The sequence below is a fragment of the Panthera onca genome, chromosome C2, assembly GCF_046562875.1.
Source record: "Panthera onca isolate mPanOnc1 chromosome C2, mPanOnc1 haplotype 2, whole genome shotgun sequence".
NCBI classification, from domain to species: domain Eukaryota; kingdom Metazoa; phylum Chordata; class Mammalia; order Carnivora; family Felidae; genus Panthera; species Panthera onca.
The window spans coordinates 6,110,278-6,133,971 of NC_138347.1; the positions used below are offsets into that span (position 1 = coordinate 6,110,278).

The 23,694-nt window shown below is 47.6% G+C and overlaps 1 protein-coding gene across 2 annotated transcripts in view; it reads right to left on the reverse strand.

The window, feature by feature from the left end:
- Nucleotides 1-23,694, reverse strand: part of B3GALT5 (beta-1,3-galactosyltransferase 5) — a 44,692-nt gene that overhangs the window by 12,305 nt on the left and 8,693 nt on the right. Inside the window, exons 2-4 of one of the 2 annotated variants that reach the window (XM_060640488.3) lie at nt 20,406-20,467; nt 6,324-6,428; nt 5,768-5,936 (exon numbers count right to left, since the gene is read on the reverse strand). The gene's annotated coding sequence lies outside the window, so the exon portion shown is untranslated. The remainder of the gene's footprint in view (nt 1-5,767; nt 5,937-6,323; nt 6,429-20,405; nt 20,468-23,694) is intronic. The other variant, XM_060640489.3, reaches the window with a different exon arrangement.

Sequence of the window (23,694 nt, forward strand, 5' to 3'; positions counted from 1 at the left end):
GGAAATGGGCGTGTAAATTAATACAAACACTTCGGAAAGCCGTAACCGTCTGGCAGCATCTACGGCGGGGAAAGCTGGACGACATGACCCAGCAAACAACTCCTGAGCTCAGACACAATAGAAATGGGGCATGGCCAAGAACGCACGGAACACATTGCTGCCCGTTAGTGCCAAAACCTGTGATATCCATCCGGGTCCAAACAGGAGAGAGAAGCCACACAGTAATCCAAAGGGAAAGTTTAACATAAAGAATTGTTCCCATAACAAGGGATGTGAGTGACGAGAGATTAGCAAGAAGCAGAGATCTCTGGGGCACCTGGGTGGCTCAGCCGGTTGGAGCATCCGACTTTGGCTCAGGTCATGATCTCCGGTTTGTGAGTTTGAGTCCCACATCGGTCTCTGTGCTGACAGCTCAGAGCCTGGAGCCTGCTTCGGATTCTGTCTTCCTCTCTCCCTGCCCCTCCCCAACTCTCTCTCTCTCTCTCTCTCTCTCTCTCTCTCAAAAAATAAACATTAAAATTTTTTTAATTAAAAAAATTTTTAAAAAGAAGTAAAGAGAGGTCTAAAAACACAGGAACAGCAGACATAAGGAGCAGAACTGCCCGTAGCAGAGGAGAAACCCTGAGGACAGTCCCACAACCCGGCCCTGAGATGCAGACCTCCATGACAAGGGCACAGCCTGGCCCACTGACAGCACAGAAGTCACTGTGGGCCCAGAGTCATTTTCACCAAGTAGTCAAAAAAACAATGAACATGGAGACAAGACACAATACATTGATAAAGGCACAAACGTAAATTAAAAATTTCTTTGGACAGCAGAATGGGCCAATCAAATGTGACACAGCCATTAAAAAATACAAACTTCTGATATACCCACTATGTATTAATCTGATAGACATTACGCTGAATGAAAAGAGCCAGACATGAAAGTTATGTTCTGAATGATTCCACTGATAAGAAGCTCAAAACCAGGCAAAATAGATCAGTGATGATAGAAGCCAGAATAGTCGTTACCTTTGATGGAGGGATTATTAACCAGGAGAGGGCACGAGGACCCTTCTGGAAAGCTGCTTTTATTCTTGATCTGGGTAGTGGTTTACATGGGTGTAGACATATGTAAAATTTCACTGAGCCATACGGGTTAAGACGTGTGTACTTTGCTGTATGTAAGTTGTACCACCATTATTTTTTAATAATTTTAATTAAAAATAAATCTCTGAAAAGGGGAGATCTTCTATAACATAGCCTGAATTTATTTGGCCACAAATCTGATTCTCACCCCACTCCACCCCCCCCCACCCCCCCACCCCCGCAAAACAACACCACCACAGGATGTTTCATGGACCAGTGTATCACAGGACAAACCTGTTTTGTGCCCAGGTCTTAATTTATAAAGAGGAATGAATGACAACCCGGACAAGTCAATGTCATTGAAAGAAAATGTTAATGTTACGGTTTTCTTAGAAACAAAAGACATGGCTTGTCATTCTGGGCCACAGGAAGGTCACAGCTTTTGGTCAGGAAGCAGGAGCAACAGACAGGTTTGAGCCTTTTGTGGTAAAGGCAATACACACAGCAGGGTGAGCAGCTTAGGACTGGCTAGTTTGAATAATTCTGGGAGCCAGCTCTGGGGATGGCCCCTAGATACCCAGCACCTGGCCATGGGATGATTAAGGCAGAGGAATCTTATCTCCTGGGGCACAAAGGCCAGGGGGCAGAGGACCTGTGACTCTGGACAGGTTAGTTTGCATATTCAAGATCTGGTCCTGGCTGGGTCCTACCTTATCCCTAAGAATTGACTCAACCTGGGAACCTGGGGGGGGGGGGGGGGGGGGGGCAGTCCCTCCCCATCCAGAAAGCATTTTTGTTATTGTTGTTTTTAAGATGTCAAAACGTAGTAGCTTACAGAAAATTAAAAATAGAATTCATAGGACCCCAGGAAACGAAGCCTGGGGCTTGCTTTTTCTGGGAGCTCTCAAGTGTTGACGGCTGCTTTAACCTACCAGTTGCCCAGACAAGGAAGACAGGCTCCTTGATCAAAGTGTGCGGTTTCTACAACATTCTACAATATTTCATTCATTGCCAGGCCAGGACCATCTCCACTTTCCATTATAAGTCAGCTTAAGATGCCAGACAGCAGATTTTAAAAATCCCTTTTTGTTCATTTCAGGCAGCCTGCTGGGATGGAAACATCGAGGAATTTGGAAACAGAAGATCTTGTTCACGTCTGGCTCCATCAACAGGGCGCCGTAATTTGGCCCAGGACACTTCAAGGCTGCTGATCTGCGTCTTTGTCTCCAACTGGGATCGTGACGTCTGCCTCACGGGGTGGCCGGAAAGCTCTGACTTCATGGCAGTAATTATTTCCGTCCTGGGTCTTATCCCAGTGTGCCCTCTGAGAGTATCGACTCATAACTCGACTCCTCTTCAAGCTCCACCTGGCCAGCAGTATTCGGCCCAGCGTGCTTCCGGTCACAGACAAGCAGGGCGCCCTGTTCACGGGGGGACCCAAAGCCAAAGGAGAGCGGACAGAGCGGTCTAGAAGGCCCTCAGAGAGCCTCGCTCCTGGCTGGCTGCTTCCAAACATATAGGATTACAAAGGAAATCAACGACGTTGGAATAAGTGCGCCAAAATAGTTTTTAAAGCGCACCAGGGCAATGGGTGCACTTCATTGCAGCATCTGACAACAATTTCTGGCTCCAGGTCTGATAACTGCCTCAATTTTGAAGGCAGCGGGAGCCGTGCCCATATTTGGAAACGTTTACAACTACTATCACGGGATGTGAAATCACGGGTGATTTCTTTGAGAGACAGAGTCACGGGCTCTGCTGCGTGGGTCCGTGTCTGCTACGGGCTGATCTGTGTCCCCCTTGAAATTGGGGTGTTGGGAGTCCTGCCCCCCCACCAGTACCTCAGAACGTGACCTCATTTGGAGACAGGGTCTTTACCAAATCGCCATAAGGTCATCAGGGTGGGCCATCATCTAGTTATAACTCGTGTCCTTATGAAAAGAGGGTATTTGGGGGCGCCTGGGTGGGTCAATCGGTTAAGCATCCGACTTTGGCTCAGGTCATGATCTCGTGGTCTGTGAGTTCGAGCCCCATGTCGGACCCTGTGCGGGCAGCTCAGAGCCCGGAGCCTGCTTGGGATTCTGTGTCTCCCTCTCTCTCTGCCCCTCCCCCGCTCATACTCTGTCTGCCTCTGTCTCAGACATAAATAAACATTTAAAAAAGTTTTTTTTTTTAATTTTTTTTATCTTAGAGAAGGGGGTATTTGGAAACAGACACACACAGGGAAAACACCACGTGAGGATGTAGGCAGAGCCGGCGTGATGCATCTACAGGCCAAGGAAGGCCAAGATGGCCAGCAACTACCGGAAGCCAGGAGAAGGGCCCAGAGGAGAGTCCCCCTCACAGCCCCTGAAGGAACCATCCCCTGCCCACACCTTCGTCTCAGACTTCCAGCCTCCAGAGCTGTGAGACGACACCTTTCCGTTGTTTTAAGCCACCCGCCTGGGATCCGTAGTTACAGCAGCCCCAGGAAGCTAATACGGGGCCCACGTTCATAACGGATGAAAGCGCGAAATCACAGTTAGAGGCTCGAGAAAATAAGAACGGAGGGTTTTTTCCCACAGTAGGTGTCGGACCCCAGGTCTGGTGCACAGGGTCCCACACAGCCCGTGGTGGACAGGCTCGCACACCTGAGCCGAGGACGGTCACGCCTCAGAACTACCCTGGAGGGGCGGACGGCACCGTGGAGCCGGAGGCACTGGGGGGACAGCCCCCACACTGCCAGTCACTCTTGAGAAGGTGTGCGTGTGTCCCTCCCTGCTTCTCTCCGCTCCGGCTGGCTGGCTGGTTCACAGCCGAGCTGGGGCCTGGCAGTCAGGCTGGGGTCGAGCAGAGGGGGGCATCTGTGGCTACACCCGTTTACCACTTTGGGGGATAAAATGTACTTGTTTTGTTTTTGTTTTAAGAGAGAGAGAAAGAGCGCAAGCAGGATAGGGTCAGAGGGAGAGACAGAGAATCCCAAGCAGGCTTCATGCTCAGTAGAGTCCAACATAGGGCTTAACTCCACAACCCTGGGATCATGACCTGAGCCAAAATCAAGAGTCAGATGCTCAACCGACCGAGACACCCAGGTGTCCCTAAAATGTACTCTTTAATTATATTTTTAAAAATTTTTTAAATGTTTATTTTTGAGAGACAGAGAGAGAGCGTGAGCGGGAGAAGGGCAGAGAGAGAGGGAGACACAGAATCTGAAGCAGGCTCAGGCTCCAAGCTGTCAGCACAGAGCCCGAAGCGTAGCTCGAACTCATGAACCGTGAGATTATAATCTGAGCCAAAGTCAGATGTTTAACTGACTGAGCCACCCAGGCGCCCCTTTTTAATTGTATTTTAAAAATTTTTTAATGTCAATTTACTTTTGAGAGAAAGGGACACAGAACACGAGCAGAGGCGGGGCAGAGACAGAGGGAGACACAGAATCCGAAGCAGGCTCCAGGCTCCGAGCTGCCGGCACAGAGCCCGACATGGGGCTCGAACTCACAAACCTCGAGATCATGACCTGAGCAGAAGTCAGACGCTTAACTGACTGAGCCACCCAGGCGCCCCTTAATTGTATTTTTAAAATGGTTACACTGGCTGACAATTTAAAATTATTTTCCTGATAAACAAAATAAACTTCAGCTCTGTTTCAACCCCTCTCCGGTTTACAAACTGTTTTACCTTCTATCCTGGCTCCTGCGAGACTCAGCAGAAGCCCTCAGGAGGCGGCCAATGGATGCGGCCTTCCCCACCAGCCGCCCCAACCGTTGTGCAGCCCGTGGCCGAGTCATGTGCGGGCGTTTAGAGGGGTCTCCTCCTTAGTGGAAGGACACTCAAGTGTCCCAATCCAGGGGAGGGACGTCTTGGCCTTTCACATCATCTCATGAGCCCATCCAAGAGCTATGAACAGAAACCCCATTCATCATCCGTCTTTCCTGCCGCTGGTGGCTGAGGGACGCTGTGTCAGTGAAATGTCCCCACAGGTCTGGCCTCAGGGGCATCCTGTGCCCGTCTTTCCAGGCTGACCAACGAGGACAGGAACATATCCTGTCAGAAGAGCCCTCGGCGTGGCCTGTGGCTGTCACAGGCAGTGAGCACTTGCCCTCATCCCAGGCCCTCCTGAGAGGCCCCCCTGTGCCAGGCCGGGGTCCGGGTGCCAGGAGCTCCACGATGAAGACAGACCTGGGAGGGGCTCACGGCCCACAGCACAGGCAGGACAACAGCTACTACTGAACACAGCGAGGAGGACCGTGTGCCGGACAAACACTCTCCGACCAGGCTCCCATCGGCTCCTCAAATTCCTTTCCCAAAGAGGCCTTGACCTTCAGACTTCTGCCCAATTTTAGCTAGAATCCTGCTAGGTTGGTTTGGCCAGACCCCGGAGCTCTGATGTTTCTTTCCTCTTAAGAACCTCTCATCTGCGGGGTGCCTGGCGGTTAAGCATCCAACTTCAGCTCAGGTCATGATCTCGCGGTTCATGGGTTTGAGCCCTGCGTTGGGCTCTGTGCTGACAGCTCAGAGCCTGGAGCCTGTTTCAGGTTCTGTGTCTTCCTCTCTCTCTGCCCCTCCCCTGCTGCGCTCTCTCTCAAAAATAAATAAACATTAAAAAATTAAAAAATAAAAGAAGTTGTCATCCACTGACTGCCCCCGCCCCCCACCACCACCCTGCTCCTTGGCTACACATCCCACTTGTCTGTGCCATATTCGGAGTTGAACCCACCTCTATCCTGGGGTCTCCCCCCACGGCGATAGTTCCTGCCGCTTTATCTGCTGACCAGCTCTGGTTTTTCTTGGAGAGCGTAGAGGAGAGAAGAGAGGTCTGCCAGGGCAGGGGTGGGAGGGGATGCTCCGGGGAGGCCGAGGGGCAGAGGCAGGGAATCCGGAAGGGCCTGGTAGGTTCCAGAAACAGGGCAAGTTGTACTAAAGGAAAATCTGGGTGTCAGCTTAGAGACCAGGCAGGGCAGGCTCAGGACCTTGCATTTTCTGAGGACCCCAGGGAGCCCACAGTCCTTCCCGAGGCTTCCCACCCTGATGAGCCTGGGGTCCGATGGGGCCTCTCTCTGCTACTCATAAGACAACAGAGAAGCCTCCCACTAACTTTGCACATGGCCGCTCCAATCAAACCAAGGAGGCATCTGAGGAGATACAGTGCGGGATTCATGCCAATGATCAGTTGTCTCCAAGTCGATGAATTTAGAGCTTTCAGAAGGCATTTTCAGGAATGACATTTTAGGCAACAAAATACTGCAGACTGGGCGGTACTTTGAGCAACAGACCTTTATCTCTCGCAGCTCCGGAGGCAGGAAGTCAGAGATCAGCCCGCCAGCATGGTTGGGTTCTGGGGACAGTCCTCCTCGTGGCTTGCAACAGCCAATCTCTCACTGTGTCCCCACGTGGCAGAGGGGGGAAGAGAGAAGGAGAGAGGGAGAGACAGAGAGGGAGGGGAAGGAAGGTGCACAGGGGCTCCCTTGGGTTCTTGGGTCTCTTCTTTACAAGGACACTAATCCCACCACCACACAAGCCCCACACGCATGACCTCATCGGAACTTCATTAGCTCCCAAAGCCCCCCCACCCCCGCAAATGCCACCACATACATGAATTTGAGGGACGGGGAGCACAGTTCCGTCCAGAGCAAGGATCGTCCTCCAGCATTCACTGAGCACCTACTACGTGAAAGGCTGTGTCACCGCGAGCAGTCCCGGGGTCTCCTGAGACTCCTTGCATCTTCCTCAATTACATGAACTTACTACCCAGAGGAAAATGTCGCCTTTCCACGCTATCCGCTGTGCTTCCCGCTGGGAAGGGCCATTTCCAGACGCTCTAGACTCATTCCCTCCTGAACATGGACAAGATGATCGTACCTGGCCTGGTGACACGAACCCAGACACTGAGAGAGACGTGAACGTGCTCGGGGGGTCTAGAGGCACCCCTGCTGCCCCCTTGCTCTGCACTCTACTCCCTGCTGAAGCTTTCTCTATTAAAAAAAAAAAAAATGTTTCGCTAGCAGCTCTCAAGCCTTCAGAAACCAAAATCACAGCTCAAGGTTTTTAAAACCTGATTCCTTTAAACCTCTGAAGCGTTCTTTCCCAAACAGTCCAAATAACACTGAGCAGTTGTACGGGACAGTTGCATCCACAGCGTCAAAGGGAGCCACGGCAACAAATAGTGTCTGTCCACAGATTCAGGAAGGGCCAATCTACGGTGGGCTTCTTAAAGCATAAGGTCTGGGGGCGCCTGGGTGGCTCGGTTGGTTATGCGTCTAACTCCAGCCCAGGTCATGGCCTCTCTGTTCCCGAGTTCGGGCCCCGCATCGGGTTCTGTGCTGACAGCTCAGAGCCTGAAGCCTGTTTCGGATTCTGTGTCTCCTTCTCTCTCTGACCCTCCCCAGTTCACGCTCTGTCTCTCTCTTTCTCTCTCAAAAATAAACATTTATAAATAAATAAATAAATAAATAAATAAATAAATAAAAAGTTTTGGTGGAGCCTGGGTGGCTCAGTTGGTTAAGAATCCAACCCTTCCTATCAACTCAGGTCATGATCTCATGGTTCGTGGGTTCAAGTCCTGCATCAGGCTCCTTGCTGCCAATGTAGAGCCTACTTGGAATTCTCTCTCTCTGTGTCTCTCCCTCTCTCTGCTCCCCCCCCCCCCGCTTGCTCTCTCTCTTTATCTCAAATAAATAAGCATTTAAAAAAATTAAAAAATAAGCTATGGATTATTTCAGTAAGCTAAGAATTGGGGGCCCTTCTTCTGACCAAACGCCAAACAAAACCAACGGGTAATATGCAGAAAGGATACAGCACCACATCATGAATGGGTCTGCTGATTATTCTACACAGTCAACTATGTGACAAAAACCTGGAAAAATTGGAAAAGCTCTTCGATTGCCTGGGTCTGGTGAAATACAGGCAGGAGAGTACTCTTTAATCCCATGTAAAACATCCTGAAAACAAGTACAAGAGATTTCACGGGGGCGGAGGGGCATCTTATCCCTGATTAGTCCACACTCCTGTGGCCCAAAGGGTAGAGCCACAGAATCTAGGCTGCCTGGATGGCCTCAACGTGAATTCTAGAGTGATAGGAATTGAGCATACAAACCACAGAACAGGGAAGAGAAGGAAGAATAGTAATTAAAACCAGTGAATGTGATCATTCTGCAATTTGGCCTGCCCATATTTTAATTAAAAAAAAAAAAAGTTCATTTATTTATTTCGAGAGAGAAAGAGAGAGAGAACAAGTGGGGAGGGGCAGAGAGAGAGGGAGAGAGAAAATCCCAAGCAGGCTCCATACTGTCAGCACAGAGCCGGACTCGGGGCTCAATCCCACGACCGTGAGATCACGACCCGAGCCGAGATCAAGAGTCAGACGCTCCACCGACTGAGCCACCCAGGCGTCCCGGGCCCAGATTTCACTTTACATGAGGTGCCCTGAACAAGAGGCAGAGGACAAAACGGGCAGCGTTCAGGTTGGCCCGTGCTGCCTGCGAGGTGTCTTCGTGGCTTGAAATTTCATTTCTGGACGAGTAGGTTCAGCCAACCTTTACGATGACGACTCAGGGCTCCTTATCAGTTAGCCCCTGCCCTGCACCATCTGTTCCCTTAACATCGGCACCTCTGCCCTCAGGCCACTCCTGTTCCCTTCCAGTCCCACAAACAGACCTGTTCTTTCCCTTCTGTGCAGACGTCCCTCCCTGCGTGCGCTCTGGGCCTCCACCTGCACCCCCACACGCTTCCGCTCAGCTAACTTAGCTCACCCCTCACCCGCCACCCCCAACGCCTCAGCAAAGCGCTGCCTTCATTTACTGCTCATGGCACCCACCGTCCGGTATTTTGTCAATTTCATTAATGGATCGTACTGTATTATTTCCTTTTTTTATAGGAGTTTCATTTTCAAAACTTTTTTTCATGTTTATTTATTTTGAGAGAGAGAGAGAGAGAGGGCGGGGGAGGGGCAGAGAGAGAGAAGAGGGAGAGAATCCCAAGCAGGCTCCACACCGTCAGCATGAAGCCTGATGCGGGGCTTGAACCCACAAACTGTGAGATCATGACCTCAGCCAAAACCAAGAGTCAGACGTTTGACCAACTGAGCCCCCCGGGTGCCCCATACTTTCTTATTTTTTTGTGCAAACCTTGGACTGGCTTTCCCGCTGCTTGGTAACTCCTGCTGCTTCGTCCAGCAGAGCAAGGACCGCTCTCCGTCGGTATTTTTCACTGTGGTAGCAACTGACAATGCACCATATTTGCCTCATAGAAGCCCAAAGGAAAGCTCTGTATGAGCCAATGAGAAGATGCCCACGTCTCCAAAAGCCAAAGCTTGCTTCTTTGCAACGTGGATACACTTCCTTCCCTGAAAACCCTTGCTTTGTATGGCATCTCCCTGGGATGAAATTTTTTTCGCAAAATTTTCCGCTGCCTTAGGTATTTTTGCATTGTGTACATTTCATAAGACCTCAGTTATTCCCAGAAGAAACAGAACCTGGCGTACGTCAATGGAAGAAACAGCCAAACCGAGAGTTTCACCCCCTACTGCTCACCCTGAGGGGGCTGGCGGGTTACCAGAGGCAGCGTGCGGAGTGTTATGAGGGTGTTCAGACAGAACATCAAATGCTTTCGTATGGAAGGGAACAAAAAGCCGTGCAGAGAAGGAAGACAGGAATTAACTCCACACATTAATTCCAGCGTTTGCCTACTGGTCCCAGGAGGTAGGCATATGGTTAAGAGAATGGAAGAGAAATTTCCTTGAGAAAATAGTGCATGTACATGGTAATCAACCACGGCTGTGCACACACAAAGGCCAAAAGCATTCATGATTTGTCCACACGGCGGAAGGGACCCTGTGAGAGGAGCTAATCCTCTGCCGAACAGCCTCCTGGCCCGAACCCCGAACACCTCACTCTCCAGGGCCCGTCAAGAGCACCCTCGACGTGCTACTTTCCTCTGATGACGGAAAAACTCTCTCTTCACAGATTTGGTCACTCATGGCTACCTCTTAACCCTGACAGAAGAAGACCACAAAAGTCTACAAACGAGCAAAAAAGCTGAAATCCAAGTGCCAGCAGGCAGGCCCATCCTGAGGCTTCCACTGCTGATTGCAATGCTGACCATGTATCTCCTGCTAGAATTAAAGCCCTTCGGACAGTGGGCTCTCGATGTCACCGCGGGAGGTGTGGCAGGTGATTTCGACCTCAAGGTGACGAGCTACGTTCTTAGGCCTGTGGGGTTTTTTCCTACAGGATGATCACTTAACTTCCCTCAGCTTCTTTTACTTGCTGACTGTTCAGGAAGGATCGCACTGAGAACACGTGACTGACTAGGAAACGAAATTTGTGTTTCTAACAGAAATAAGGCAACACGTCATGACGTCTGCTCGCTGGGCTCAAGATCACTTGGCTTGGCCTGAAGCCGGTGCCTCTGCCCAAGTTCTGGACAAAACTTCGAGGCCGTGACGCCTGGACAAGAAACTCCCTGATCGGGGAGGTTGAAGGGCCCCTTTTCATGATTCAAACACTGACCTACACAGCTGCCAAGGCACTTCCCTCAACCTTGCAGGCCTGTTCAACCTGCAGGTTCATTTACAAACATGAGCCATGAAGAGTAAACCAATGGACACTTGAGAATTAGCAAATGTTAGAAAGACTGGGCAAACATCTTCACAGTCTTCTTAAGAAAGCAAATTTCTACCCGACACCCTAGAAACAAATTTTACAACTGCCATTTGTATACGAACATTGTTCTGGTCACAAATACTCTTACCTAGATCACAGTGCAAGCCTTGTAGAGACACCTCGGTCGCAGGGAAAGTGAACGTCGTTATGCCTAATAACGAGTTCAGTAGTTTAAACTGAACTGTTCCCTCACTACTGAACTTGAGAAAACCTTACCATAGTGGTGACAAGCAATGTTGAGTCACACCTACTTTTTAGGAGTCCCTTATTGCCGGGGACCAAGCACAAGACGGCCAGTCAAGGCAAAGCCTCATGGCCCTCAGGTAGTGCACGGAGCCATCTGTCTATCTCCGCTTCCCCCTCTAGGTGCATCATGGCACCCACTGCCCTACTCCCTAAAGTACTCAGCCTTCTAATAAAAGAGTCCAATAGTCACTTTCCATCGGGAATCTTCGGATCAGGAATGATGGGATACGTACCTGCTTTGCTTCACTCCCCAGAGGCCCAGGAACCTCAAGGCCTAACACAGTGGTAGGAGGTGCGCAAATATTTACCGAACAAATGATCTGAAGTGAACATCCGGGCAGAGTCTACGACGATCGCTAAGCTCCAATGCTCTGCTCTCACTCCTTCCTCTCAAGGGGCATTCACACTCACACCTCAATCCCTGTCCACACTCCGGGACCCTGGCTTCAGGCCCGGGGACAACTGTGAATTTCTTCCTCATCGGTTCCAATGACAATAGATAATAACGAACAACACAAATGTGTTGACTTTTCGCTTAGGATGACAATCACTGCCTGTGTGGATTTCTGCTGTAGGTCTGACTGCAAAACAAATATTCGCTCCAAAAAAGTGTTTAAGAGACCTTATCCCAACCACCTGACACGTTCTGGGAGCTCACCACTGCCTCGTCCACCAATTAGTTAATTAATCTTCGACCACAGCAACCTGCGTCCACGCCCACTGCTCATCCGAAAACACCCTGCCAAAGGTGAGCCACAGCCTGTTTGGGATCAGGACAGGGGGATGCGCAGAGCCTAGCCCTGGTCCCCGGTCTATCGAGAACACTGCCCATTACCAGCTTGCTCCTTGCACAGAGTTCGGGTGGTAGATGAGGACAGAGTTGAGAAATGCTGGAAAAGGCAGAGTGACTAGGGGAGCAGAGTAGGATCGACAGGAAGATGAGAGACACCAGGGCAGGAGAAAGGGTGCCGGGGGTTAGCATACAGAGGGAGTAGCAAGAATTGAAAACTTTGCTGGGCATTATGGATGGACTCATCTTCAGTGTTCTTCAAAAGATTTCAGGAAAGGTTCAAATTGCCGTTTTGGATACCAAACTGGTGACACACACATACATATCAGAAGAGACTTTGAAAACATCATGTCAAGACTGAGCCACAGGGCACACTGCTTTTCTCGGCTTTATCTTCTATGACCTACTTGTGATGGCAGGGGTTTCTGTCCAAGCTCTTCTCCTTGTCACCGCCACACTCCTTAGCTTCGGTGGGGTGCCCACCTGGTCCGATCTCCCTGATCTTTCTCTCTGACTCTCCTTGATTGGCTCTTCTTCCTCATCCTGCCCCTAAAATCCAGGTGTGCCCCCGATGCCCTCTTCTATTTGACACAATTATCCGCTCCCATGGCTATACACAAAACAATCCCCGAATGCATACTGTCCTTCCACGCTTTTTGCCTGACTCCAAATCCAAATGCCACTGGACATCCCACCGATAATCTCAACCTCCACTCTTTCTCTCAGACCGAAGGGCCTTGGAATCCACTCAGTGCCACGAGCACCAGACCCGTGGTCATTCCCACCATTTTATCTCACAAACTCTAGACTTAACCACCTACACTCTAGCCTCCATGCTGTCAGTCAGAAGAACATTCCCGAAACTACAAGTCCAATAGCATTGCTCTAACACTTAAGACTTTGCAGTGGCCACCCACCACAGTGCACCCTATCCTCCTGCCACAAGATGGCTTCAAAGTCCGTGAATGCGCCATTTTGTCTCATGCAGTCTATCTAGTGAGCTTCTTTGAATCTTTTCGCATCCAGCTCAAGCTCTGCCCCCACAGTGGTCTCTTCCCCGGTGAGGAGGCTTGACCAGTTCCCCTCTTGGCACCACAATTCTTCGTACCTACCTTTACCATGACTCCGCCAATCACAGCTATTTGTTTATACGCCTCTCCTACTTTACTGTAAGTGGTTTGGTACAGGAAATGTCTTACTCATATTTATTTAAATCTCAATGCCTCATATCACACTTTGCACATAATAGAGGCTCCTTAAACATTTAATGGGTGTGTAAATAAATATTTACTGTTATGGGTTAGGATTGTGTCTCTTCACCCCCAAATTCATATGCTGAAGTCATTCGAAACCCCCAGGACCTCAGAAGGTGACCTTGTTTGGAAATAGGATCATTGGAAATGTAATAGGATCCGGTCATGCAGAGTAGTGTGGACCCCTAATCCAATATGACTGGTGCCCCTATAAAGAGGAAATGTGACATGGGGCACCTGGGTGGCTCAGTTGGTTAAGCGTCTAACTCTTGATTTTGGCTCAAGTCATGATCTCATGGTTTGTGGCTTCAAGCCCCGTGTCGGGCTCCGCACTGACAGCAAGGTTGGGATTCTCTCTCTCCCTCTCTCTCTGCCCCTCCCCGTCTCATACTCTCTCTCTCTCTCAAAATAAATGAATAAACTTAAAAAAAAAAAAAGAGGAGGGGCGTCTGGGTGGCTCAGTCAGCTGAGCATCCGGCTTCGGTTCAGGTCATGATCTTGCAGTTCGTGGGTTTGAACCCCACCTCAGGCTCTGTGCTGACAGCTCAGAGCCTGGAGCCTGCTTCCGATTCTGTCTCCCTCTCTCTCTGCTCCCCCCCCTCCTCAAAAATAAATAAACATTAAAAAAAACTTTTTTAATTTAAAAAAGAGGAAATGCAGACCCAGACACACATACACAGAACACCACATAAGGTGAGGGCAGAGACCAGGGTGATGCAGCCCCGGGCAAGGGAACGTCAAGGATGGCCATCAAACCACCAGAAGCTGGGGGAGAGGCCTGGAGCACATTCTCCCTCGTGGCCCTCGGAACCAACCCTCCTCGCCTTGATCTGGGACTTCGGGCCTCCAAAGGGTGGCAGCCAACTTCTCTCGTGGAAGCCCCTCGGTCTGTGGTGCCTTGTTCCGGCGGCCCTAGACGCTTCCGCGTTTACTGAGGGATAAATGATAACGTGACTCAGAGCAGCCACCACCTGCGAGCACAGTGGTGTGAGACAGAATTCCGCCCACGGCCCACGCGCTCTGTCAGCGAGGGCTTCCTCCTCTCTCTGGGAAGACTTTGAAAGGGAAAGTGGTTTTTTCCACACAACTCTTCCCCACTAGATTTTTCTTTCTGTTAGGAGAAAACTCGACAGGGAGGGACAGTTCTCCAAGACAAAGGGTTACACTGAAGACTCAAGAACAGCTCGGGGGCGATTCCCATTCAGCTGTGTCCTGCCTTTCCTGTATTTCTCTGCCTCGTCTTCCCTCCCTGGACGGCCTTCCCTCCTCGGGCCACCTCTGGGCCACCTCTAGGCACTCACGGCTTTTCCGTGCACCGACGGAAACCACATTCCCTGAGATGGAAAAAGAAAATGCTAACAGGTGACCAGCATCTCTCGTCAAATGCCAGTCACCCCCTCGTGTGTCACTTGAAAACCCAGCACCGACGCCAGGGATCAGTGGGAGAAGCCAGAAATGTGTGAGGAGGACATTTCACTGGCTAAGTCACCCATGCCCAAGTGGCCCTGACTGAGTCACTGCCATACGCGTGTCAGGGAGCGTGGCCAAGATTGGGAGTGTGGCCCAAGATTAACAGAACCAAGACCCAGATGCCCAGGAAATCCCCGCTCCGACACCTGGCTTTCTTGTGGGATCTGGGATCTGCTTCCAGGCTCACTCACATTCCCTCCCCTCCAAATCTAGCTGAACGTACACAGCTTTCGCTAAAGATAACTCTGGCAGGAAAACCACAGATTTTAATGTAAAATGAATCACAGTGAAAATATGACATTTTTTTTAAAGTTCATTAAAATCGTTAAACATTGGTGGGCTTGTTAGAGAGTCGTGCTGTTCCACTTTTAACAACACCTCCTCATTTTGTCACTCTATCTGGCTCTGAGTGCTGGTTGTTATACAACAGGCAGGACCACTTTCCTATGAAAACCCAAACTGGCAATGTGCCCCCAAGAATTTTATTGAGAATATATACTCTATTTTAATAACAAAAAGAAACACAACGTATCAGTTGGAGAAACAAGAAGTCAAATTTAGACTAAAATAAGTGAGGTATAAGCACCGGTTTCAAATCCCGCTCGTGTTCATTTTAAACCAGTATTTCCATTGTTACAAGCACATATACTCCTGATAGCAATGGAACTGTATACAGACTTAAGAGGAAAACAATAAGCCATCATCCTGACCATAAAGCAATAAAGGAATTAAGTTTGATCAAGATCATCCCAAATCCCAACCACTTAGAAATAAAGAAAATTGACTAAGAAGTCAAAGGAGAAATTAAATGTGTAAAAACAGATTACTTATAAAACAAAACAAATGAGACCACCACAGAGCATTCCTAAGGATGTGTTCAAAGTTGCTTTCAGAGGCAAATGCATAGCCTTGAGTATTTTCATTATACAAGAAAAGAGGGGAGCCTGGGTGGCTCAGTCAGTTGAGCATACAACTCTTGATTTCAGTTCAGGTCATGATCTCTCAGTTTGTGGGATGGAGCCCCACATAAGGCTCTGTGCTGACAGCATGTAGCCTGCTTGGGATTCTCTCTCACCTCTCTCTCTCTCTCTCTCTCTCTCTGCCCCTGCCTTGCTCACGCCCTCTTGTGTGCTCTCTTTCTCTCTCAATAAATAAATAAACAAGCAAAAAATAAACAAACTTTTTTTAAAAAGAAAAGAAAGAAATTTTTAAAAACTAAGCTCTCTCAACTAATTTAGAAAACAAACAAAAAATTACAGAAAAGAGCAGGAATAATAAAACCAAAAAGCAGGACTGGACTAATTCAAACATTAAAACAAAATATTACTGGGGCACCAAGGTGGCTCAGGCGGTCAAGCATCCAACTTCGGCTCAGGTTACGATCTCACAGCTCCAGAGTTCAAGCCCCACGTCGGGCTCTGTGCTGAAAGCTCAGAGCCTGGAGCCTGCTTCTGATTCTGTCTCCGTCTCTCTCTGCCGCTCCCCACCTCTCTCTCTCTCTCTCAAATATAAATAAACATTAAAGAAAAAAAATGTTTTTAATAATGCAATTCATAGAAATTGGTGAAAAGGCCAAATTCTCCCAGATTGGAAGAGTCGCCGACATGGCTGTGGACGAGCTGGCGAGGGGGCGGCTGGCGTGCAGTGATCTGACAAGAGTCAAGTGTCCTCCAGAACATACATCCCTACAGCACAATTCTGAGATCTGTGTTACAAGAAGCCTCCCGCTAAAATGTAGAGAACCGATCTCATTAGATCTGCCCGCACAGGGTGGGACACTGAAATGGCAAGAGTGACACAATGTCTGGGATTAGACTAATGAAGAACAAAGAACAGAATCTAGGAAACAAGAGTCAGAAGACGGAAATTGGGAGCGGAGAGGGATCAAGTGGATACACAGGAGGAAAACCACGTTAATGTGCCAACAGTGGCTGACACAGACACGTCCTGCACACGGGCAACCATGCCAAGTGCTTCTCATGTGATTGCTTGCAAATCCTTCCCACGCATGTTCACGGTGGGCGCCAAAGTTCTTTTTGAGGAGAACCCCGAGAGTGAAGTCACCAGCCCGGGTCCTGGCATGAGTTAAAGGACAAAGTCAGCATCGACAGCCAAGGTAAGGTGCCCCGGGGCCCACAGTCCTGCACCCAATGCTTACTCCCCCACTTGGTGTCACAGAGAAGTATTCCAGGGACCAAGGAAGCCCAAAGAAGGGAGGGCCATCATCAGCGCCAATCCCATAGAGGGCTGCCGGGAGCTAGAAGCTCTTGGACATCCACAACGCTGCTTCCGTGGAGTAACCGTGGCTAAAATCAAACAGCGGACGACACAATCCTTTAGGAAGAAAAGGAAGGTGATGGGGAAGTGGACTTGAACAAAACAGCCCAGCCAAGGAAACAACAGCTAAAAAGACAAGGGTCCGAGACACGGGCCGTGGAAAGGGGTGGGAAGGAATGGAGCCTCGCGGTTCAGCCAGAGACTAGGACAAGTAGGACAGTGATAAATGATGGCTGATGGCAGAAAAGAAATTAATGCTGCCAACATCCTTCCCAGAAGTAAAGTTGATGCCGGTCAGAGAGTCTTACCTGTTAACGAGTAGGGGACTCACTGACAACGACAATAACACTGATTTCAAAAATGGGCAACAGACGTGAATAGACAGTTTTCCACAGGAGAAATTCAGACGGACAACAGACTGATGAAAAGATGCTCAACATCACTCATCATCAGGGAAATGCAAATCAAAACCACCATGAGATGCCACTTCATACCCACGAGGGGGGCTCTTATAAAAATAAATTTTAAAAAATTAACAAGTGTTGACAGCTCAGAGCCTGGAGGCTGCTTCGGATTCTGTGTCTCCCTCTTGCTCTCTGCCCCTCCCCCGCCTCAAAAATAAACATTAAAAAAAATTAACAAGTGTTGGCAAGTGTGTGGAGAAATTGGAGCCCACCTTTGCGCAAGGCTGGCGGGAATGTACAATGGTGCCGCCTTCTACGATACAGAGCACGGCAATTCCTCAAAGAAGGAAACAGAATTACATATGACCCGGTAACTCCGCTTCTGAGGATCTACCCAAAAAGCAGCCCACACGTCCATTGACAGATGACTGGATAAACAAAATATGGTTTATGCACACCGTGGAATAGTGTTGAGGCTTAAGAAGGAAGGACATTCTGGGGGCACCTGGGTAGCTCAGTCGGTTCAGCATCCGACTTCAGCCCAGGTCCTGGCTCACGAGTTCGAGCTCCGCGTCAGGCTCTGTGCTGACAGCTCGGAGCCTGGAGCCTGCTTCAGATCCTGTGTCTCCCTCTCTCTCTGCCCCTCCCCGGCTTGTGCTCTCTCTCTCTCTCTCTCAAAAATAAATAAAAACATTAAAAAATGTTTTTAAAAAGGAAAAACATTCTGACACCTGCTACAACAGGGATGGATCTCGCAGACATAATGCCGAGTGAAATCAACTAGTCATAAAAGACCAGATACTGTCTGACTCCCTTTATATGAGGTTCCCTAGAGCAGTCAGATGAAAAGTCCGCCAGTAGTACAGTGGTCGCCAGGGGCTGGGGGCTGTGGGGAGAAGTGACTGATAATGGGCACGGGGTTTCCTTTGGGGTGATGCAAGTGTTCTGCAACTAGACAGCAGGGATGGGAGCACAACATCGTGAATGTACTGAATTTCATGGAATTGTGGCTAATGTGGCCAACATAATTTTTACCGTATCTTTTTTTTTTGCCATAATTTTTTATGTATCTTTTACCACAATGATAAAAAAATTGAAAGTTCACTAAATTGTAAGCTTTGTGGATAAAACTTATATCGATACTGCACCCTAGTAACAGTGTTAATAAAACAAGACAAGGGAAGAAAAAAATCAAGGGTGGAAGGGAAGCCGAGATCAGAGCTAGAAGGGATGTAGAGGCTTTTCTATCACCATAGGACAGGTTTTCCCAAACTGCGCCCACCACACACCCAGAGGACCTGCCGTGTGTCTGGGGGGGATGCATCAGGGTGGCAGACAGGTAGACTGCAAGTTGGGGAACCACTGGATTAAACAGAATTAGACGAGCTTCTTCACTGCAGGACTTTGGGGAAACTTTACAAAGTTAACGTTCAGAGTAAATCTCAAAAAAGAAAATTCCTAGGTAGGGCTGCCCAAACTTTTTGGCCCTAGACCAGTTTGTGAAGAACACATCCCACGGACTAATGAAGAAAGAAAACAGACGCAGAAAAAGATTGACGAGTGGGGTTGGAGCTGGCTCAACAGCACAGGTGAGGTGGGTCGGCAGGTAAGAGCCACGGGATCTATGAATCTGAGTCACCAAGAACCAACCACATGAAAAGTGCCTTTCTAACCTCATCATGCGGCTTCTCTAACCATTTAAACCTCCCACACAGTGCCTGGCATGATCAACTTTCATTAGCCTGGAAAAGCTACTCCACGTTTCATCTAATAGAATAACTTCTGCAAACCACTTTCCACGCGGCGGGCCACAGGATGCTGCAGATGACTCAAGACAGAGCTTCAACAAGACAAGTGTTAACAGCCTGTGTCACAAGTCAGCAAAACGGGAAACTGGAACACGTGCCTGTCAGTCAATATTAGACACAGTGCTACCACCTAAGTCCCAAATGGGAAGCATAAGTCTGTCAGAGAGCCCGGGTGGCTCAGTCAGTTAAGTGTCCGACTCTTGATTTCGGCTCAGATCACAATCTCACGGTCTGTGAGATCGAGCCCCAACTCGGGCTCTTTGCTGACAGTGTGGAGCCTGCGTGGGATTCTCTCTCTCTCTGCCCCTCCCCAACTCACACACTCACACACATCTCTCTCTCAAAAATAAATAAACATCTTTTTAAAAAAAAGAAAGCATAAATCTATCAAAGGATAACAGAAACAGTTCCTTTATGTTGCATGTAGTTCAGTTATTTTTCATACAAATTATTTCCTCTCATGGGACAGTCAGCTGGTAAACTAATTCTTAGAACAGAAGCAAAACCAAGATTCACAGGAGAGTTAGAATGAGAAGAAAAAACTACAGTCCTAGAATGATGAATCTTGCACATTTTGGGGATGGTCACGTGATTAGTTAATAACTAGCAGAGGGGGTATCTGGACACTCTGTCCTTGAGAAAGCCTTATTAGGGTATAAAAAAAAAATCCAGTTTGGCTACTTCTGGGTCCTCCAGGAAACTCTTGAGTGTGAGCTAAGAAGCATTGGTGACAGGTTGTATCTATGGCAGGTTGACCACCATCTTTCCATCTATACCCCTACCTTAGTAAGGCCAGCCCTCTACCATTGATTTTGCCTCCTTCAAATTTCTCAGTTTCTTAATCCACGTCCAATTAGATAGACACCTGTTACCTTCCAAAGATGTCAAACACCTGGGCATTGTGCCAGGCTTCATATGAAACTGGGGCACTGAATACCCACTCTGACCTACTGCTCATGGGTTGAGTAACAGTACCAACTCTTACTGCTTAAATGTGTAATAGGGTATTGAGACATTTGCTTCTCTACTTTGTCCACAATGACATAAAACCGTAAGTTCAAATTGGCCAAAAGTAAACAAGCAACAGTCAAATGACAGTATGACTGTGGGCGTGGTCCCTGAAAGCGGTGGCCAGGGAAAAACACTGAAAACGCCTGAATTTTACCTGTGGGAAAAATTCACTGGGGAAGTGTACCTAGGGGAAAGGTGAGGAACTGACATTCAAAGTGTACCTTCACAAAAGTCTTATTTTTATTGGTCTTCCTTCCTGAGCTTGAGAAAAATGAACAGGGGTGGTAAGTAGGAAGCCTCAGGGAAATAGCCTTCTAGAGTAAAATGGGATCAAAAACCTACCCCTGCCTTCCACTTTCCACAGTGAGGAAAAGCCCAACTGAAAGGAGAATTATTACCACCCCCCAAAATAACTGCCTCCAACAGCCAGGACTTACCAGAAAGACAAAGGAGATGTAGCAGACAGGTTACGAGGGTCAGCTTAATCTTGTAAGCATTCCTGAAAAAAAGAATAAAGGGAATAGATGAGAAGATATATCAGCTGAGAATTTTCCAGAATGGAACATGGGAGTTCTCAAATCAAAATTGCAGCCTAAGTGCCCAGCACAATGATTAAAAGTAAATCCACACCTCAAATTATCCTAGTGAAACTAACAAACATCGAGGGCAAGGAGAAAGTCTCAAAGGCTACCAGAGAGACAGGAATATTATCCACAAAAGCCTGAAAAAGAGATGGACAGAAATTTCCCATAACTGATAATGTAAGTCAGACGATAATGCAGTGTTACCTTCAAAACACCAGAGGGAAAAAACTGCCAATCTAGAGTTTTGTACCCAGTTAAAATAACATACAAGAGTAAAGCCACATTTTCAAACACACAAATAGGAACTTTATCACCATGGAGCCTCACTAAAAGAATTATTAATGGATGCACTTCAAAAAGATTGTCAAACCCAGGCCTCCGTCAAGGAATACAGGACACAACAATGAGCATAGAAATTGACCAAATATGTGGTTAAATTTAATTAATTTATGTCCATAAGAATAACTCATTTTTTGTTTAATTTTTTTAATGTTTATTTATTTATTTTGAGAGAGAGCACGTGCAAGGCGGAGAGAGGCAAAGAGAGAGGGAGACACAGAATCCAAAGCAGGTTCCAGGCTCTGAGCTATCAGCACCAAGCCCCATAAAGGGCTCGAACCCACAAACCACAAGTTCATGATCTGAGCTGAAGTCAGATGCCTAACTGACTGAGCCACAGGAGCCCCTAATTTTTCGTTTTTAAAAAAAACTTAAAACGAGTGGCGCCTGGGTAGCTCAGTCAGCTAAGCATCCAACTTCAGTTCAGGTCATGATCTCATGGTTCATAGGTTCGAGGCCCACATAGGGCTCTATCCTGACAGCTCAGAGCCTGGAGCCTACTTCAGATTCTGTGTCTCCCTCTCTCTGCTCCTCCCCCACTCTCTCTCTCTCTCAAAAATAAACATTAAAAAAAATTTTTTTAATAATGGAAATACAGTTTGTAGATTGAAAATCAGCAAGGGGAGAAAATGGGAACACAGAGAACTTTACTAATTCAACAGGAAACAAAAAGTAAAGAGAACTAAAGAAAAAAACCTAGTAAAGAGAAAACACAGGAGGGGCGCCTGGGTGGCGCAGTCGGTTAAGCGTCCGACTTCAGCCAGGTCACGATCTCGCGGTCCGTGAGTTCGAGCCCCGCGTCAGGCTCTGGGCTGATGGCTCGGAGCCTGGAGCCTGTTTCCGATTCTGTGTCTCCCTCTCTCTCTGCCCCTCCCCCGTTCATGCTCTGTCTCTCTCTGTCCCAAAAATAAATACAAAACGTTGAAAAAAAAAAATTTAAAAAAAAAAATAAATAAATAAATAAAAAAAGAGAAAACACAGGAGACAATAAAATTAAGTCCAAGTACTTCAGAAACCACACTTATTATAAATAAATTAAACTCACTTATTTAAGAACAATTTATCAGATTGGCCAAAAAAATATCCATCTATATGCAGATTCAAAAGATACACCCAAAATAAAGATACAAAGACAGGTGGGGAAGACACCAGCAAGAATTGGGGTCAAGGAGATCCCTAGAGCAGCTCTGTGACACAGAAGAGAATTCAAGCCAGAAGCATCAATACAACACAGCACTTCACCATATAATTTGTAATATAGATCCTTGATAAACCTGTACACTTTTTACAACTTGGCCTCAAAATATACAACACAAAAACTGACAGTACCATAGGATAAATTATATTTTTACACATCGTCTCAGAAAACAACACAAGCAAACCAAATAATAATAATGATCTGATGGGGGCACCTGGGTGGCTCAGTCGGTTAAGCATCCGACTTCAGCTCAGGTCATGATCTCGCGGTCTGTGAGTTCGAGCCCCGCATCAGGCTCTGTGCTGACAGCTCGGAGCCTGGAGCCTGTTTCAGATTCTGTGTCTCCCTCTCTCTCTGACCCTCCCTCGTTCATGCTGTCTCTTCCTGTCTCAAAAATAAATAAACGTTAAAAAAAAATTTACAAAAAAAATAATGATCTGATGAAGAAAACTAACAAATTCCATTCTATCCATAGGGAAATAGAGAATAAATCTAACAGATTCTGTTGAATGTTTTACGTATTTGATATTTTGGTTATCTGTGTCTTCCTAGCACATGGGAGGGTTTCACTTCCCAAACTATTTTTTAATATTTTTTATTGTTTATTTATTTTGAAAGAGACAAGAGCATGAGTGAGAGCGGGACAGAGAGACAGAATCCCAAGCAGGCTCAGTGGTGTCAGCACAGAGCCTGGCATGGGGCTCAATCTCACAAGCAGTGAGATCATGACTTGAACTTAAACCAAGAGTTGGACGTTGAACCCCCTGAGCCACCCAGGTGCGCCCCTCACTTCCTAAACTTTTGAAGTTAGACAGAGCCAGCTGGGTTTTTCCGGCCAGTGAAATCAGAGCTGAAGTGGTGAGAGATTTCACTGCACGTGCTCGATTTTCTAGCTCTCTCTTCTCTGCTTTTGCAAGTACATCTTGATAGAAACATGCCATAAGATCCAAATGGCAGAAAATGACAAATCACTGTATGAAGGGCAGCTGCCTCGAAAAGTAGCTTGGATCAGCAACAGACTTTACTTCTGTGAAAATAAACGTACAGCATTAAGATCTGAGATTTGGGGGCTGTTTGTTACTATGGCATAACCTGGTCTATTGGGTCTGATACAATATTGTCTGCAAATAAGAATAGCTTAGTTTCTTTTCTGGTCTTTGCATTGGCTAGAACCTCAAGTACAATGTTTAATAAAAGCAGTGATAATGACATCCTTATCTTGCTCTTGACTTTAGTGAGAATTCTTTTAAGTTTCACCATTAATATGATGTTTATGCTAGGCGTTTGATAAATACCTTTGGCAAATTAAGAAAGTTCCCTTCTTGGGGCACCTGGGTGGCTCAGTCGGTTGGGTGTCCGTACAACTTTGGCTTGGGTCATGATCTCTCAGTTGGTGGGTTTGAGCCCCGCATACAGCTCTGTGCTGACAGCTCAGAGCCTGGAGCCTGCTTCGGATTCTGTGTCTCCCTCTCTCTCTGCCCCTCCCCCACTCGCATTCTGCCTCTGTCTCTCTCAAAAATCAACATTAAAAGAAATTTTAACATTCCCTTCTTTATTATAAATTAGTGCAGAGTTTTATTGATTCATTTATTTTTGGTTACATCT